Source organism: Pinus tabuliformis, chromosome 9, assembly GCF_031772625.1.
Source record: "Pinus tabuliformis cultivar Carrire ecotype Pingquan chromosome 9, CPIR1, whole genome shotgun sequence".
In the NCBI taxonomy this organism is placed as follows: domain Eukaryota; kingdom Viridiplantae; phylum Streptophyta; class Pinopsida; order Pinales; family Pinaceae; genus Pinus; species Pinus tabuliformis.
This window is the reverse complement of record NC_142307.1, coordinates 10,348,428-10,363,374: the sequence shown is the minus strand read 5'-3', so window position 1 is coordinate 10,363,374 and position 14,947 is coordinate 10,348,428. Positions and strand designations below refer to the sequence as shown.

Genomic DNA, 14,947 nt, shown 5'->3' with positions numbered 1-14,947 from the left:
CATATCCCATCATATTGCAATAAAACCGGAGGTGAATTTTATAATCAATTTTGGAGTGAATCGGTTCCAGAACTGTGGCATCGGAAATATGAACTATGCGAAACTTGCGTGACATATCATTCCGGCAAGTGGTGATCCCAAATAGAAATTGCATCGGCGTTATGGTAAGAAATCGAAATTTGAAGAGTTTGCCAAGAGCGATTTAAACCCACCAATTTATCATACAGCTGTGCAGATAAAACAGGGGAGAGTTGCGGTGTTTATATACAGATCAACCTGTTATAAAGGCGTTTTAACGCTAATGTAATTGGCTGAGGACACTTATTTGCATAAGTTAGCATTGAAGCGAGTTAAATCAGTACGTCGGATAAGAGAATAGCAAGGGGCTTACCGAAACAGTGCCTGTTGGCGAGGCCGATAGCATTGAATGCGAAGCAATGGGGAAGAAGAAGCCGGCTTGTTGTGAAAGAGGCGGCAAAGGATATTGCCTTCGATCAGGTGTCCCACGTTGCATTGCAGATAGGCATTGACAAATTGGCTGATGCGGTTGGGGTTACGTTGGGACCTAGAGGTCGTAATGTTGTGTTAGATGAATTTGGAGTTCCAAAAGTTGTTAATGATGGAGTTACAATTGCTCGTGCTATTGAACTTCCTGATGCAATGGAAAATGCAGGAGCAACTTTGATCCGGGAGGTTGCAAGTAAGACCAATGATTCAGCAGGTGATGGGACAACTACTGCATCTGTTTTAGCATGGGAAATTATAAAGCTGGGACTTTTGAATGTCAGTTCAGGAGCCAATCCAGTTTCCTTAAAAAAAGGGAATTGATAAAACTGTGCAGGGCCTTGTTGAGGCGCTGAAAACAAAGTCCAGACCTGTAAAAGGACGGGAGGATATTAAAGTTGTGGCTTCAATATCGGCTGGAAATGATGATTTCGTAGGAACTATGATTGCTGATGCTTTAGATTAAGTTGAACCTGGTCGAAGATTAGATTGATAGCTGAAACGATGGTTTATTATGGCGTTGAATGGGTTGGCTGTTCAACCAATATCAAGTTTGTTTTAAAAAGGCAAGGGCGTGCTTAATTAACAGAAACAGAGTCGATTTGTTAAATTCTTGATATTTGAGTGGTGTTTGACAAACTTTTGCATGAAGTTTTGAAGCTTAGGTTTAATCCCATGGAAAATTGATTGTGGAGTGTATGGTTTCGTACCATTAGCAGGGAAAAGATTTCCATTCATGAAGGAACCTTTGTGTGAAGATTGTCGGGTTTATGATTTTATTGCATATGTTTAAATGCTTCCGCATATTGAAAGTGTTTGGGGAATAGCTGGAATGGGGAATTTCGGAGCTTGATATTGAAGATGCATTTGTATACGCATGAGATGTAAAAAGATTCTAGGTTTTGCAGGGTAACTTGCATCACTACAAACTAGCTAAAGTGGTTTCAATGTATCCATAGGCCTTTAAAAAGTGGATTTGTCCATTGAAAGATAGGAGAGTGGTTTTCAACTTTTGTATGCAGGTTTTGGAGGGATAGAAGCGATTTTGTTTTCAGTGTTTCGAGAGCATCCAGAGTCGGAATTAGAAACCGTAAGCAGCATTGGAAAGCTGGTTCAGAGGGCTATCTGATGATAGAGGTTAGAATTTGCTGTGTGTAAGTTCAATCTATCTAATTCACTGTGTAATTGACACCTTGTTCTCCTTCCTAATAAAAAACGGTCGCCCATCTTGAAAGTGGACCCAGAGACGTAGTCCATCAGGGACAAACTCCGTAATCAATCTTGCTATCTGGTATATCTATTTTTTCACTATTTTCACTTCTGTTTTGTATCTTACTTATGGTTTATCAGTTTTCATAAAGTGTTTTGCTCCAGCAGTTTTCTTCGATTTCCACACTTTCAGTTAACATTCAATTCTTAGATGGCTAATCACATCTACATCATTTTTTAGTATATGGTCATATCAGATCATATAATTTGGTATCATAGTAGGTTTAATTTTAGAATGTGCCATTGAATGTTAACTGTTAGGACTCCGAATTGACCACTTTTGACCTTGTATTTTTTTCTATAATATTACCCTCTTCAGTCCATAAGTTGAAAGCTTTTGATTATATAATGACCTAATCATTCCAAGGTATGAAGCAACTCTCCTCATTACTATATGTTTAATCATTCATTACATAATCATGTTATCTTTATAATTAATCTTTGGAGAAGTTAACCAAGTTGCTAAGTAACCATTGAACTGTCTAAAGTCTGCAGAAATTATAGTTCGTAGTTGCTGCAACACCAGAAACAACAACTACGCAGTTGCTGCAACACTAGCAACAACAACTATCTAAAGCAGGGAAAACGTTATTTTGCAACAACTGGAATACCGGAAATGACAAACAACAACTATCAGAAGATCGGTAGAGTTCCATGCTGATACAGCACGATCAGCAACCGTCCAGAAAGGGTAAAACACAGTCACAGTTGCCGAAACACAAGGAACAACATGAGTTTACTAAATCAACAACAATGGTGAAGCGGCAAAGGATAGTACGAGGATTCCAAGAAGACGGTTGAGGATTGTTTACCAGCTGTGTAATAGTAAGAGACCCAGGAAAGAATACACCGTCACATTGTTGTAACGACATCCTGTAACAAGGATGGATTTCTTATTTTTGAAAAAAAGGTTAAACTGAATGAACCATGACGGTCTATTGTAATAGATGTCTCCTCTATAAAGAGGAGACATCTACATTAGAAGGGGGGAGAAAAACAAGCTGTAAGGGAAATTTTGAAAAACAAAAGCAAGTCTGAATCTTCATTGTAACTGGACATTTTGGCAAATGAATAAAAGGTTGTTCTGAGCATCTAGTCCGGCATCTGTGTTTTGGGGAATCTAGTGAGAGGGACAGGGCCCACCTCCTTCACAAGATTCACCCATTTATTCTCTGTTAGTGTGTGAGTGTGCTTGAATCCTATAGCATTATCTCTGATAATTTCCTTTTGCTGGTGCTTTGTTTGGATTCTGTAGCATTACCTCTGATAATTTCCTTTTGCTGATACTCTGTTTTGTTAATACTTCACCGGTGATTAGAAATTGCAGTTTGTGTTGGCAACTTGGTTACAGGGGCAGGTGTTGAACATCCTTACCCTGAGGATAGGGTCCTGATCCTCTGCTAACAGAGCATCCATTATTTTTCTTTGAAGATTTGTATTCTTAGTTAACTGCTTTTATTTCATCTCTGCAATATATTTTAACTGCTATAACATAGAGTAAGGGGTTTGACAGAAGATAGAATTGTGTATTCTACAGCTTTTAATGCTTTTAGAATTAAGTACATACAGTACAAGGTCACCTTTGAAATAAAAGGACTTTCCCGGGTTGACAAATTAATGTGGTACTCTGACTGTTTAATCAATAAACAATTCAAGTAGCCAACATTTTGGCGCCGTTTCCGGGGAAGGCGACTAGAGATTTTAAAAGCATTAATGATTTCTTTTTAAGAATAACAGGTGCATGAGAGAACGCAGGAAACCTAATTTCACAGGTGGCAAAGGCGGGGGAGGAAGAAAGACCTTCATTGACGAAATTATTTCAAAGGCCGAGACATCACAGAGGACGAGTTCCCGGAGGCCTCAGATCCAGTATTCCTCACAAACAGATCGACAGATGGAGGAAGTACTAGGACCTGAAAGGAAGCTGGAAGTACTAGAGCACACTGAGGAACCGATAGAAGAACCTGAAGAGACAGAAGATACTGAAGATAGAGCAAGCGATTCAGGAAAAAGACCAATGGAGGATAGCAGAGCAGAAGGAAGGGGGAAAACTCACTCTCTACCCTGGAGTTCCCTATTGGAGAGCTCCCGAGAGGGGAAACCCCTATGAAGAACATTCCACTTTCAGCATTACCCAACTTTCATGGGTTATCCTCTGAAGACCCGGATGAATTCCTCTTTGAATTTGATATACTATGTAGGATTTATGATTATGTGAGCCCTAATCAGAAACTAAAATTGTTTCTAGCAACACTGAAAGGGAATGCGTTAAGGTGGTTTATGAGCTTAGGAGCTCAGGAAATCACTACCTGGGATCAGATGAAAGAAAGTTTTTTGGCCAAATATCAGGATTACTACCGAACAAGAGAAAGGAAGGAAGAGTTGTTTAAAATGGTTCAAAAGGAGGACAAGAATCTGGAGGACTTTGTGGAAAGACTGAAATATAATCTGCAGCGGTCTGACCACCCTACCATGAGTAAAGATATTATGAAAACAATACTGTTGAAAGGGGTACGAGATGACTGCTTGGACATGTTGAATATGCTTGGAAAAGGGGACATTTCAAGGAACCATTTGATGAAATTATCAACCTCTGTATGAGATGTTCAAGAGGAGCAGTAAGCAGACCAAAAAGCAGGGACAACGTATATTCAAGAGTCCAGAAGTCAGCAAGTGGAGGAGAAACAAGGGCTGAAATAGGTAATTTGTTGGAAGAATTTAAAACTGAAATGTTAAGCTCTTTTGCTTCACAAATTGATGCTCTACAGGTAAAAAAGAAACAGGCAGAAGCAGAAGCTGCCCTAGCTATTTTTTGTTCTAAATGCAGAGAAAAACACCCACTCAGGGAATGCCCACTAGATAAGGTACCATTCTGCACGATTTGTGAAAAGGACCATGAGACCCAGAAATTCCCCTCTCCGCCGGGAATAAAAGCAGCACTGCAGTCAACTGAAGAAGAGGATGAAGTAGTGTACCTGATGACATAGAGGAGGCAATGGCCACAAAGACAAGGTATGAATTCTAACACAGCATTTAGTCGTTGGAATAATCATTCTCCTTTTCAAATGAATTACCCACCCATGAACCAAATGCAGTACCCACCCTTTAATATGATGAATTTTCTACACATGCAACAACCAAGTATTCCTTTTCCTGATCCTACCATGTGGAATCCTTGGGCTCCCCAGCAATCGTATTTTAATCAATGGAATCCGAACTGGGCAGCCCAACAGATGTCATTTCCTCAGCATCAACAATCTCTTTCCTTACCATCCAACACTCCTCTGAATAACCAAGCAATTAGACCACAGCTGCCATTGCAACCTAACCCCAACCCAAATAATAATAAAGCTCTGCAAGTAATTGATGTTCAAAATCAGCCTGTCTCCCCTATGCAATGTAATGATATCCATCTCCGTTCAGGGAGAATTGTTGAACCCATCATTGATGACATTACTGACTCTGATAAAGAGGAATCTGGAAAAGAAAAACCAGCTAACAATAATGCTGAAACAGTTGAATCAACATCTAACAACAATGCTCAAATAGCAGATCCGCGATTCCCTGAACGTCTAGCTCTCACCAAAATGCTTGAGAAACCTGCTTTTAACCTTTTAGGTGAACTGCAGAATTTATATGTTAAAATTCCATTGTTGCAAGTGCTAAGAGATGTTTCCATTTATGCTAGGACTGTTAGAGATATCTGTATAAAAAAACCTGGAAGAAAAGCTAAGGACCCCCTCACAGTTCATGTGATGGGAGAACTGACTGCTTTAATGACAGAAAAAGATCCTCCTGTGAAATATGGTGACCCTGGCCACCCAACAGTAACAGTTCAGGTTGGAAAAACCTTTGTCTCTAAAGTTCTAGTAGATTTGGGTGCTGCAATAAACATTATGACGCTTGAAACAACACAATTGCTGCAGTTAAAAAACTTTATTAGGGAAACTCTAACTATTCTAGAGCTGGCTGATCGCTCTACAATTAAACCTGAAGGAGTCATTGAAGACCTAATAATTTCTGTAGAATCCTGGAATTACCCAGCTGATTTTGTGGTGTTACAAACTAAAACAAAGTTGGGGTGCCATCCACTGTTTCTAGGAAGACCTTGGCTAGCTACAACAGATGCTTTCATCAGCTGTAGATTAGGATCAATGACCATCTCTAATGGGTAGGAAACCAAACAGCTTACCCTTTATCCTCATGCTACACCCATGATTAATAATGACAACTCTGTATGGGTAGATTATGAGGATGAAGAAACCCAACCTATCTTGACTATTGGACAAGCTTTAACTTTCAAAAATTCTACCGAAGATGAATTAATCAGTAGCTTCATTTCTGAACCTTCTTCGGTCAGCCCAGAAATGTATAATCACTTCACTGCAATCTTGGAATCTGAATCTCAGCAGAACCTGAAAACTAAAAATTTATCTCAGACAATAGTAGGCAGCTCCTCGAAAAGTATAACAATAGAAATTGAGCCTTGAAAAACATTAAATATAAATCCTAACTTAACTGATAATGAAAAACAACATTTAATAAAGTTACTCTAGGAGAATAAAGAAGCATTTGCATGGGGATTATATAGACATGAAGGGGATTTCTCCTGAGCTATGCACCCACCGTATTTACATTAAAGAAGGATCCCGCCCTGTCTGTCAACCCCAGCGACGGATGAATCCCAATTTAAGGGAAATTGTGAAGGAAGAACTTCAAAAACCATTGAATGCAGGATTTATATATCCTATATCTGACAGTGAGTGGGTTTCCCCACTTGTAATTGTACCCAAGAAAAATGGCAAATGGAGAGTATGTGTGGATTACAGAGCCTTAAATAAAACCACCCAGAAAGACCATTTCCCTTTACCATTCATTGATCAGGTATTAGAAGTTTGGCAGGTAAGAAATTCTTTTCATTTTTGGACGGATTTAGTGGATACAATTAGATTAAGATTGCACCCCAAGACCAGGACAAGACCACGTTTACTAGCCCATGGGGGACCTTTGCTTACAAGGTTCTTCCATTTGGGCTATGTAATGCTCCAGCAACATTTCAAAGAGCAGTGATAGGGATTTTTTCTGATATGCTAAATGATTCCTTAGTAATATTTATGGATGAATTTACTCCTTATGGAGTGACTTTTGAGGATGCACTGCAGAACCTTGAAAAAGTACTTAAGCGATGTATAGAAGCACACCTTGCCTTAAGCACTGAAAAATGTCATATGATGATGAATCAAGGTATTGTATTGGGTCACTTCATCTCATTCCTAGGAATTCAAGTCGATCTAGCCAAAATACAGGTAATGCAGACCCTCCCTATCCCCAAAACACAAACTGATGTAAGAAGATTTTTAGGACATGCTGGATACTATAGAAGATTTATCAAGAATTTTTCCAAAATAACTTCTCCTCTATTTGTGTTATTAACAAAAAATATTGAATTTAAGTGGACTTATGATTGTGAAAAAGCATTTAATGAACTTAAACATCAGTTTTCTACAACTCCCATTTTGAGAGGACCTGATTGGACACTACCCTTTCATATATCCTCTGATGCCTCAGATACTGCAATTGGAGCTGTCTTGGGCCAAGAAGAAAATAGTCTTCCCTATGCTATTTATTTTATCAGTAAGAATATGACACCAGTTGAACTGAATTATACAGTCACTGAGAAGGAATTCTTAGCAGTCATTTATGCTATCAATAAGTTTCGACATTATATTACTGGCTATATTACTTTTGTGCATACTGATCACTCGGCCATTAAATATCTAATGAATAAATCAGTTACAAATGCTCGATTTACCAGATGGTTATTATTATTACAAGAATTTGACATCACAATTGTAGATAGGCCAGGAAAAGAAAATGTAGTTGCTGATTTCCTTTCTTGATTAAAAACTGATGAAAATATTCCAGTAGATGATTCCTTTCCTGATGAATATTTATTTGCAGTATCTGCTCACTCACCTTGGTATGCAGACATTGCCAACTATTTAGTTGCAGGAAAATTACCATCGCACCTATCACACAGGGAAAAAAGAAAGATCATTTAGCAAAGTGCTAAGTACAGTTGGATAAGCGGGTGTCTTTTCCACATAGGACTCGATCAAGAAATCCGGAGATGCATTGGTGAAGATGAAATTTATGATGTGTTAAAAGCTTGTCACGATGGCCCTTGTGGAGGGCATTTTGCAGATAAAATAACAGCACACAAGGTACTCAAAATGGGTTATTATTGGCCCTCACTCTTCAAAGATGCAAAGAAGTGTGTGAAGGCCTGTGATAGCTGTCAAAGAATGGGCCAGCCTAATCACAGGGATGAAATGCCACTCAAACCCCAGGTAATTCTCGAACCTTTTGAGAGATGGGAATTAGATTTTATAGGTCCCATTAATCCCCCATCCAATCAAAGAGTGTACATACTAGTGTGCACAGATTATATGACTAAATGGGTAGAATCTAAGGCACTCCTTAAAGCTAATGAAGAATCAGTACTAACATTTTTATTTGAAGAGATCTTTGTTAGGTTTGGATTGCCTAGAGAACTAGTCACGGATGGAGGACCTCCTTTCAACTCTCATGGCTTTAAGGATACACTTCAGAAATATCATATTAAGCACAAAATGACTACACCTTATCACCCCCAGGCAAATGGGCAGGTAGAAAGCACCAATAAAGTCATAGAAGCCATCTTGACAAAGACAATAAAGGAGAATAGAAGGGACTGGTTTCAAAGGTTGCCTGAGGCATTATGGGCCTATAGAACTACTTGGAGGAATACTACGGGCTTTTCACCTTATGAATTAGTTTTTGGAAAAAATGTTCTTTTCCCTGTAGAGTTTGAAATCAAAACTTTAAGAACTGCTTTAGCTGTTAACCTTGACTTGACTGATGCACAGACAGCTAGGTTGCAGCAGCTTCAAGAATTGGACGAGAAGATACTGGATGCCATCCATCAAACAATCATGATACAACAACAAAGAAGTAGGTGGCATGACAGAACCACAAGCAAAAGCAGTTCCAGAAAGGTAACTGGGCTCTACTCTATGACTCCCGTTTTGAGAATTTCTAAGGTAAGTTAAGAACAAGGTGGTTAGGGCCTTATGAAGTAGATGTTGTTTTTCCAAATGGGACAGTCAGACTTTTAACGATTGAAGATAGCAGAACTCCACTACTAGTGAATGGGTATCGACTCCGTTTGTATCAGAGGCCTGTTTCTAAAGAAGATTTTAAAGCCACTTGCATGGCAGATATACACTATGCTTTCCTGGGGGAACTTGCTGTCCCTCAAAGAACTTAAATTTCTGTTGATTTATGTATTTTTTTTTTTTAAGATTAGATATTCTTTTCAACTAATAATCCCTACCAAGGGTTGCCATATTACAATTCATTATTTTGCAGATCTTAGTTTTGGAAAATGGCGGAGAACAAAAACTTCAAAAGAATTACTTTACGGACTTGGGAATGTTTTTTGGACCATAAATCAGTCTTTCATCATTTTCCGTTGCTGCAACACCATTCCCTGTTGCTGCAACACCATTTCCCGTTGCTGCAACACCATTTCCTGTTGTTGCAACCCAACTCCCCGTTGCTGAAACACCAACTCTTGTTGCTGCAACACCATTTCCTATGGTTGCAACGCACTCCCCGTTGCTGCAACACCAACTCCCGTTGCTGCAACACCAACTCCCGTTGCTGCAACACCACTTTCCGATGCCGTAATTCCTTTTTCAGTATTTCTCTCATTTATACTAAAAAAGCACCAGTTTCTCCACTTCAGTCCCCAAGAAATGAATTATTATTTGCATAAAATATACCATTTCCTACCAAAAGAACCAGCCATACACTATGATGATTACAATCCTCCACTATTACTTCCCGTCAGTAATAAAAACCGCTGGTATTCTCATACTTTTAGACTCGCTTTAATCATTATTAATCCAGCAAAAGACAAGACAAGACTTTTCGACGCAGCAACTAAAAAGGTAAAATATAAAGGTACGCATGATTATGCATGGATATTAAATAATAGTTAATGTGGAGACGTTGATAGGACTACCGATAATCATACTTCCAATCATATCACTTAGTCGTAGCTTTTCGGGGAGGATTACCAAAGCACTGTCATAATTGTATAGCACGCTAACTGCCGCCGCCCTTAAATCTCCTGGTAATATGTAAAAGTCACCTCATTGTGTCATGTTACCATTTGCAACGGTTTACTCTGGACTGAACTCGGAAACTCGGCTCTGTACTGAGAATTCTCACTAAAACAGCAGCTATGGGAGGAAATCTCATCACATACAAACCTGGCACAACAACACTTCTTGAGCTCTATCCCGAGGCCTACCAAATCTTCCTGCAAGCGGGATGGCTAGATTATTTTAGGAGACTTCCAGATTTCGACGCACAGAAAGTCCTTGAGTTTGCATGCAATTTAACAGAGGGGTTTTCCATCGTTCAGGGAGTACAAATTCCAGTCACAGAGGAAGTAATAGCCCAAGCTACCGAGCTACCAGCTAATGGCACGCACTGGTTCAATAGGAAGCACCTGATCCTCAACGCGCAACAGGATTTTCTTCAACTAGGCGAGCAGGTGGAACCCAAGGGCAGAGGCATAGCACTTCAATCACTGCCTCAACCATGATCGAAAGTTGCTGAGTTTGTTAAGCAATACCTAACGTGCGAAGGCCGGTACCAGGTAATTTACCAGCACGATTTCATCTTGTTGAATCATTTGAGGCGTGGTCAGTTGGTAAATATGCCATACTATCTATTGGGATATCTTAAAAATATGTCATGTTATACAGTCAATGTAAAGCATCCACTCCATTCCTTGAAACACCACCGTCTAGCTCAATTATTGATAAATAAAGGCCTTGCCTTAAATAACCCCCCTCCCCTCATTAATCCCCACCAGGAGGAAGAAATTCCTCAGCCAGAGCAGGAAATTCCTCATCAGGAAGAGGAAATCCTCATCAAGTTGAGGACATACCTCAGCAGGATGAAGAAATTCCTCAGCAAACAGAGGATACTTCAGAGCAAATACCCCAAGAAATTCCCCAGCAAACTGAAAAAACTCCCTCACAAGTTGTTGAAAATGTACAATCAGCAGTAGAAATACCCATGCAAACAACCCCATCCCCCAATAAAACCGACCCATCCACTCCCATACTTGGTATTTCTATCGATGACTCTGATGATAAAATCCCTATTACCCTTCTCAAACGAAAGAAGCAATAGAAAAATGAAACCCCACCGAAAAGAAGAAGAACTAGGGCTTCGGTCAAGGCAGCTGCTATTTCCGCCACTACCCCTATTTTAAAGAAAGCTAGCCGAAAAATAAAAATATCTGAATTCCCTGCTTCTCTACCCAAAAAAAGGACTCGGTCATCTGTAACAGCTAAATCCCCTAACCCCACTCTCCCTAGCTCTCCACCCATCATCTTAAGAACCCGTACTCCCACCAGCCCTGAAAACTCCCCTTCCTCACCCTCTGGGGCTGAGATGCAGAGTGTTCACAGTTTCGTGACATTATCTTTTGAGGCAACTGTCACACAAGAACCAACTGCCGATATTGGCCAAGTGACTGCAAAACAAGAAACAACCACTACCCCACCAGGTGACACACAAGAACCACCTGTTGGGGGTATAAATGTTCAAATGAATGCTGAAACACAACCTCTGCCTCCACTGGAACCTGCAGTTCCACAAGCTCAGCCTACCATATTTGCCCTACAGGAAGAAATTGAATTTCTGAAATCCCAAATTCAGGATTATTAGGAGGAAATAATAAGGGTCAAAGAATCTTATCAAAATGAGAGCAACCTGCACATTTTAGCACAGGTAGCATCTGCAGCGGAGAAGAGTAAAGAGAGTGAGTATATGTGCGCCGAGTGTGGTGAGCTCTACACTCAAGCAGGATACAAGATAGTTGCAGTACCAGTGACTAGAGTCATTCCATAACCTTCTGCTGTTGTAGTTGAAATGAAAGAACCTGCTGTTACACAAACTGCAGAAGCAAAAAAAGAACCACCACAACCCTCTGCTGATATAGAGCAACCTGCTGCAACACAAGAACCAGCGTGCTCTCCAAAAATAGTGCAGGTGGAAACAGAGCAACCTGCTGTAACACAAGAACCAGCAGGATCTCCAAAAAGTGTAAAGAAAGAAGACCTTGCTGTAACACAAGAACCAACAGGCTCCCCAAAAATTACAAACCAAGAAAAAGAAGAAGCATTCGCTATTACACAGGAATTAGTAGGAAATGGAGAAGAAGACATAAAATCACCCTGACATACCCTAACTGTTATGGAACAAGAAGAAGAAGCATTGGCTGTTACACAGGAATCAGCAGGATATGGAGAAGAAGACATCGAACCACCCCGGCCTAGTCCAATTATCACAGAACAGAAAATTCTTGTTGATGCCTTTACACAAACTGAACCTCCCTCTGTCAGTGATGCATGCATAGAGACCGCTAGTTTTTAGGAATTAAAGGGAATATGGTGGAAATAATATGAGCTGTCACAAGGGAAAGAATTCCAACAACAAAAGGGAATCTGGTTCAATTATGCATATAAGAATTGGGAAGCACTTGAGTAGTCTAGAGCTCAGTACAAAGAAATTAAGGAACTAAAAGCCAGACTGTCCCAGATCTTTGATTGGTTCAAAGAATACTTGCTACAAGAAAACCTTCCTTCAACTATGCAACATTTTTGAGGGAACAACTAACATTCTTACAGATAAAGGTAGTTAGAGATGGCAGACCTCATCAGGTGATTACATCAGAAAAATTTATTGAAACCTTTGCAGAAGCACCCAAGAATGATCAGAATTTGTTGTGTGAGCTTTATCTCCACAACGAAGCTATGTCTGAAGACAGAAAAATGAATATACTCCCTCTTGTTGGTGACATACAACTCAGAGCTTTCATTTCCTTTCTAGCCAACCAACTCACTTGGCAAAACGCTTTCATCTCAGCACAACACAATGAACAGAACTGCCTCCTTTGGATTAGGGTTGAACCCTAAAATGCAACTACTTTCATTGCACAACACCAAAGAATGTTAAGTGAACCTGGAATGACTGATCACATTAGGCAACTACAAGCAGTGGTCTTGTGATATTGCCAACACTATGTGAAAACAAAGGCACCTATGGCTATTAAAGCCAACAACCTATTCTGGGAAAACTGTCCCAAGGAAAGACAGGAGTATCATCCCTACAATCCCCCTAATCTACAGGCAGCAATTTCAAGGGTACCTTACTATGTTAGATGTATGGAACAATGTACTGAAAAATGGATTGGCTACAGATTTAAATTTCCCCTCTTATGGTTATTTGGTCAGAAATACACGGGTCAGTTTGGATCATCCAAAAAGGAAGAGGTGGTAGCATGGAGGCAACTAGAGAGTGTCTGTGGGTTCAGAGACATGTTTGATAACACTTTCCATAGCTACTGTATCAGTAATTTACACTATTCATCCCAGTACTCCAACTCAGATTCAGAGTAAGAATTGCATGAGGACATGCAACCCTTTCAGTTGGGGGGGATGTTAGGACTCTAAATTGACCACTTTTGACCTTGTATTTTTGCTATAATATTACCCTCTTCAGTCCATAAGTTGAAAGCTTTTGATTATATAATGACCTAATCATTCCAAGGTATGAAGCAACTCTCCTCATTACTATATGTTTAATCATTCATTACATATTCATGTTATCTTTATAATTAATCTTTGGAGAAGTTAACCAAGTTGCTAAGTAACCATTGAACTGCCTAAAGTCTGCAGAAATTATAGTTCGTAGTTGTTGCAACACCAGAAACAGCAACTACGCAGTTGCTGCAACACTAGTTACAACAACTATCTAAAGCAGGTAAAACATTATTTTGCAACAACTGGAATACCGGAAATGACAAACAACAACTATCAGAAGATCGGTAGAGTTCCATGCTGATACAACACGATCAACAACCATCTAGAAAGGGTAAAACATAGTCACAGTTGCCGAAACACCTGGAACAACATGAGTTTACTAAATCAGCAACAATGGTGAAGCGGCAAAGGATAGTACGAGGATTCCAAGAAGACGGTTGAGGATTGTTTACCAGCTGTGTAACAGTAAGAGACCTAGGAAACAATACACCGTCACATTGTTGTAACAACATCCTGTAACAAGGATGGATTTCTTATTTTTGACAAAAAGGTTAAACTGAATGAACCATGACGGTCTATTGTAATAGATGTCTCCTCTATAAAGAGGAGACATTTACATTAGAAGGGGAGAGAAAAACAAACTGTAAGGGAAATTTTGAAAAACAAAAGTAAGTCTGAATCTTCATTGCAACTGGACATTTTGGCAGATGAATAAAAGGTTGTTCTGAGCATCTAGTCCGGCATCTGTGTTCTCGAGAATCTTGTGAGAGGGACAGGGCCCACCTTCTTCACAAGATTCACCCATTTATTCTTTGTTTGTGTGTGAGTGTGTTTGAATCCTGTAGCATTATCTTTGATAATTTCCTTTTGCTGGTGCTCTGTTTGGATTCTGTAGCATTACCTCTGATAATTTCCTTTTGCTGATACTCTGTTTTGTTAATACTTCACCGGTGATTAGAAATTGCAGTGTGTGTTGGCAACTTGGTTATAGGGGCAGGTGCTGAACATCCTTACCCTGAGGATAGGGTCTTGATCCTCTGCTAACAGAGCAGCCATTATTTTTCTTTGCAGATTTGTATTCTTAGTTAACTGCTTTTATTTCATCTCTGCAATATATTTTAACTGCTATAACATAGAGTAAGGGGTTTGGCAGAAGATAGAATTGTGTATACTATAGCTTTTAATGCTTTTAGAATTAAGTACATACAGTACGAGGTCACCTTTGAAATAAAAGGACTTTCCCGGGTTGACAAATTAATGTGGTACTCTGACTGTTTAATCAATAAACAATTCAAGTAGCCAACATTAACCAGGTCTAAATCGCAACGAGGAGAAGGAATCCTTGAGCAGATCAATCCAGAGATTGGAAAACGACGAGTCATTCAGAAATCGACCATGTCAGGACTAGATGCAGGTGAAAACACTGAAACTTAGATGAGTGAGGAACAGTTTCAGTAGGCTTCTTAACTACGAAGTAGATGTTGGGAGAATTGTACGAAGACAAG

At 39.6% G+C, this 14,947-nt stretch overlaps 1 pseudogene; it reads left to right on the top strand.

Moving 5' to 3' along the window:
• The first annotated feature begins 354 nt into the window (after positions 1-354).
• LOC149146865 (ruBisCO large subunit-binding protein subunit alpha, chloroplastic pseudogene) lies at positions 355-970 on the top strand (annotated as a pseudogene).
• Positions 971-14,947: the final 13,977 nt, after the last annotated feature.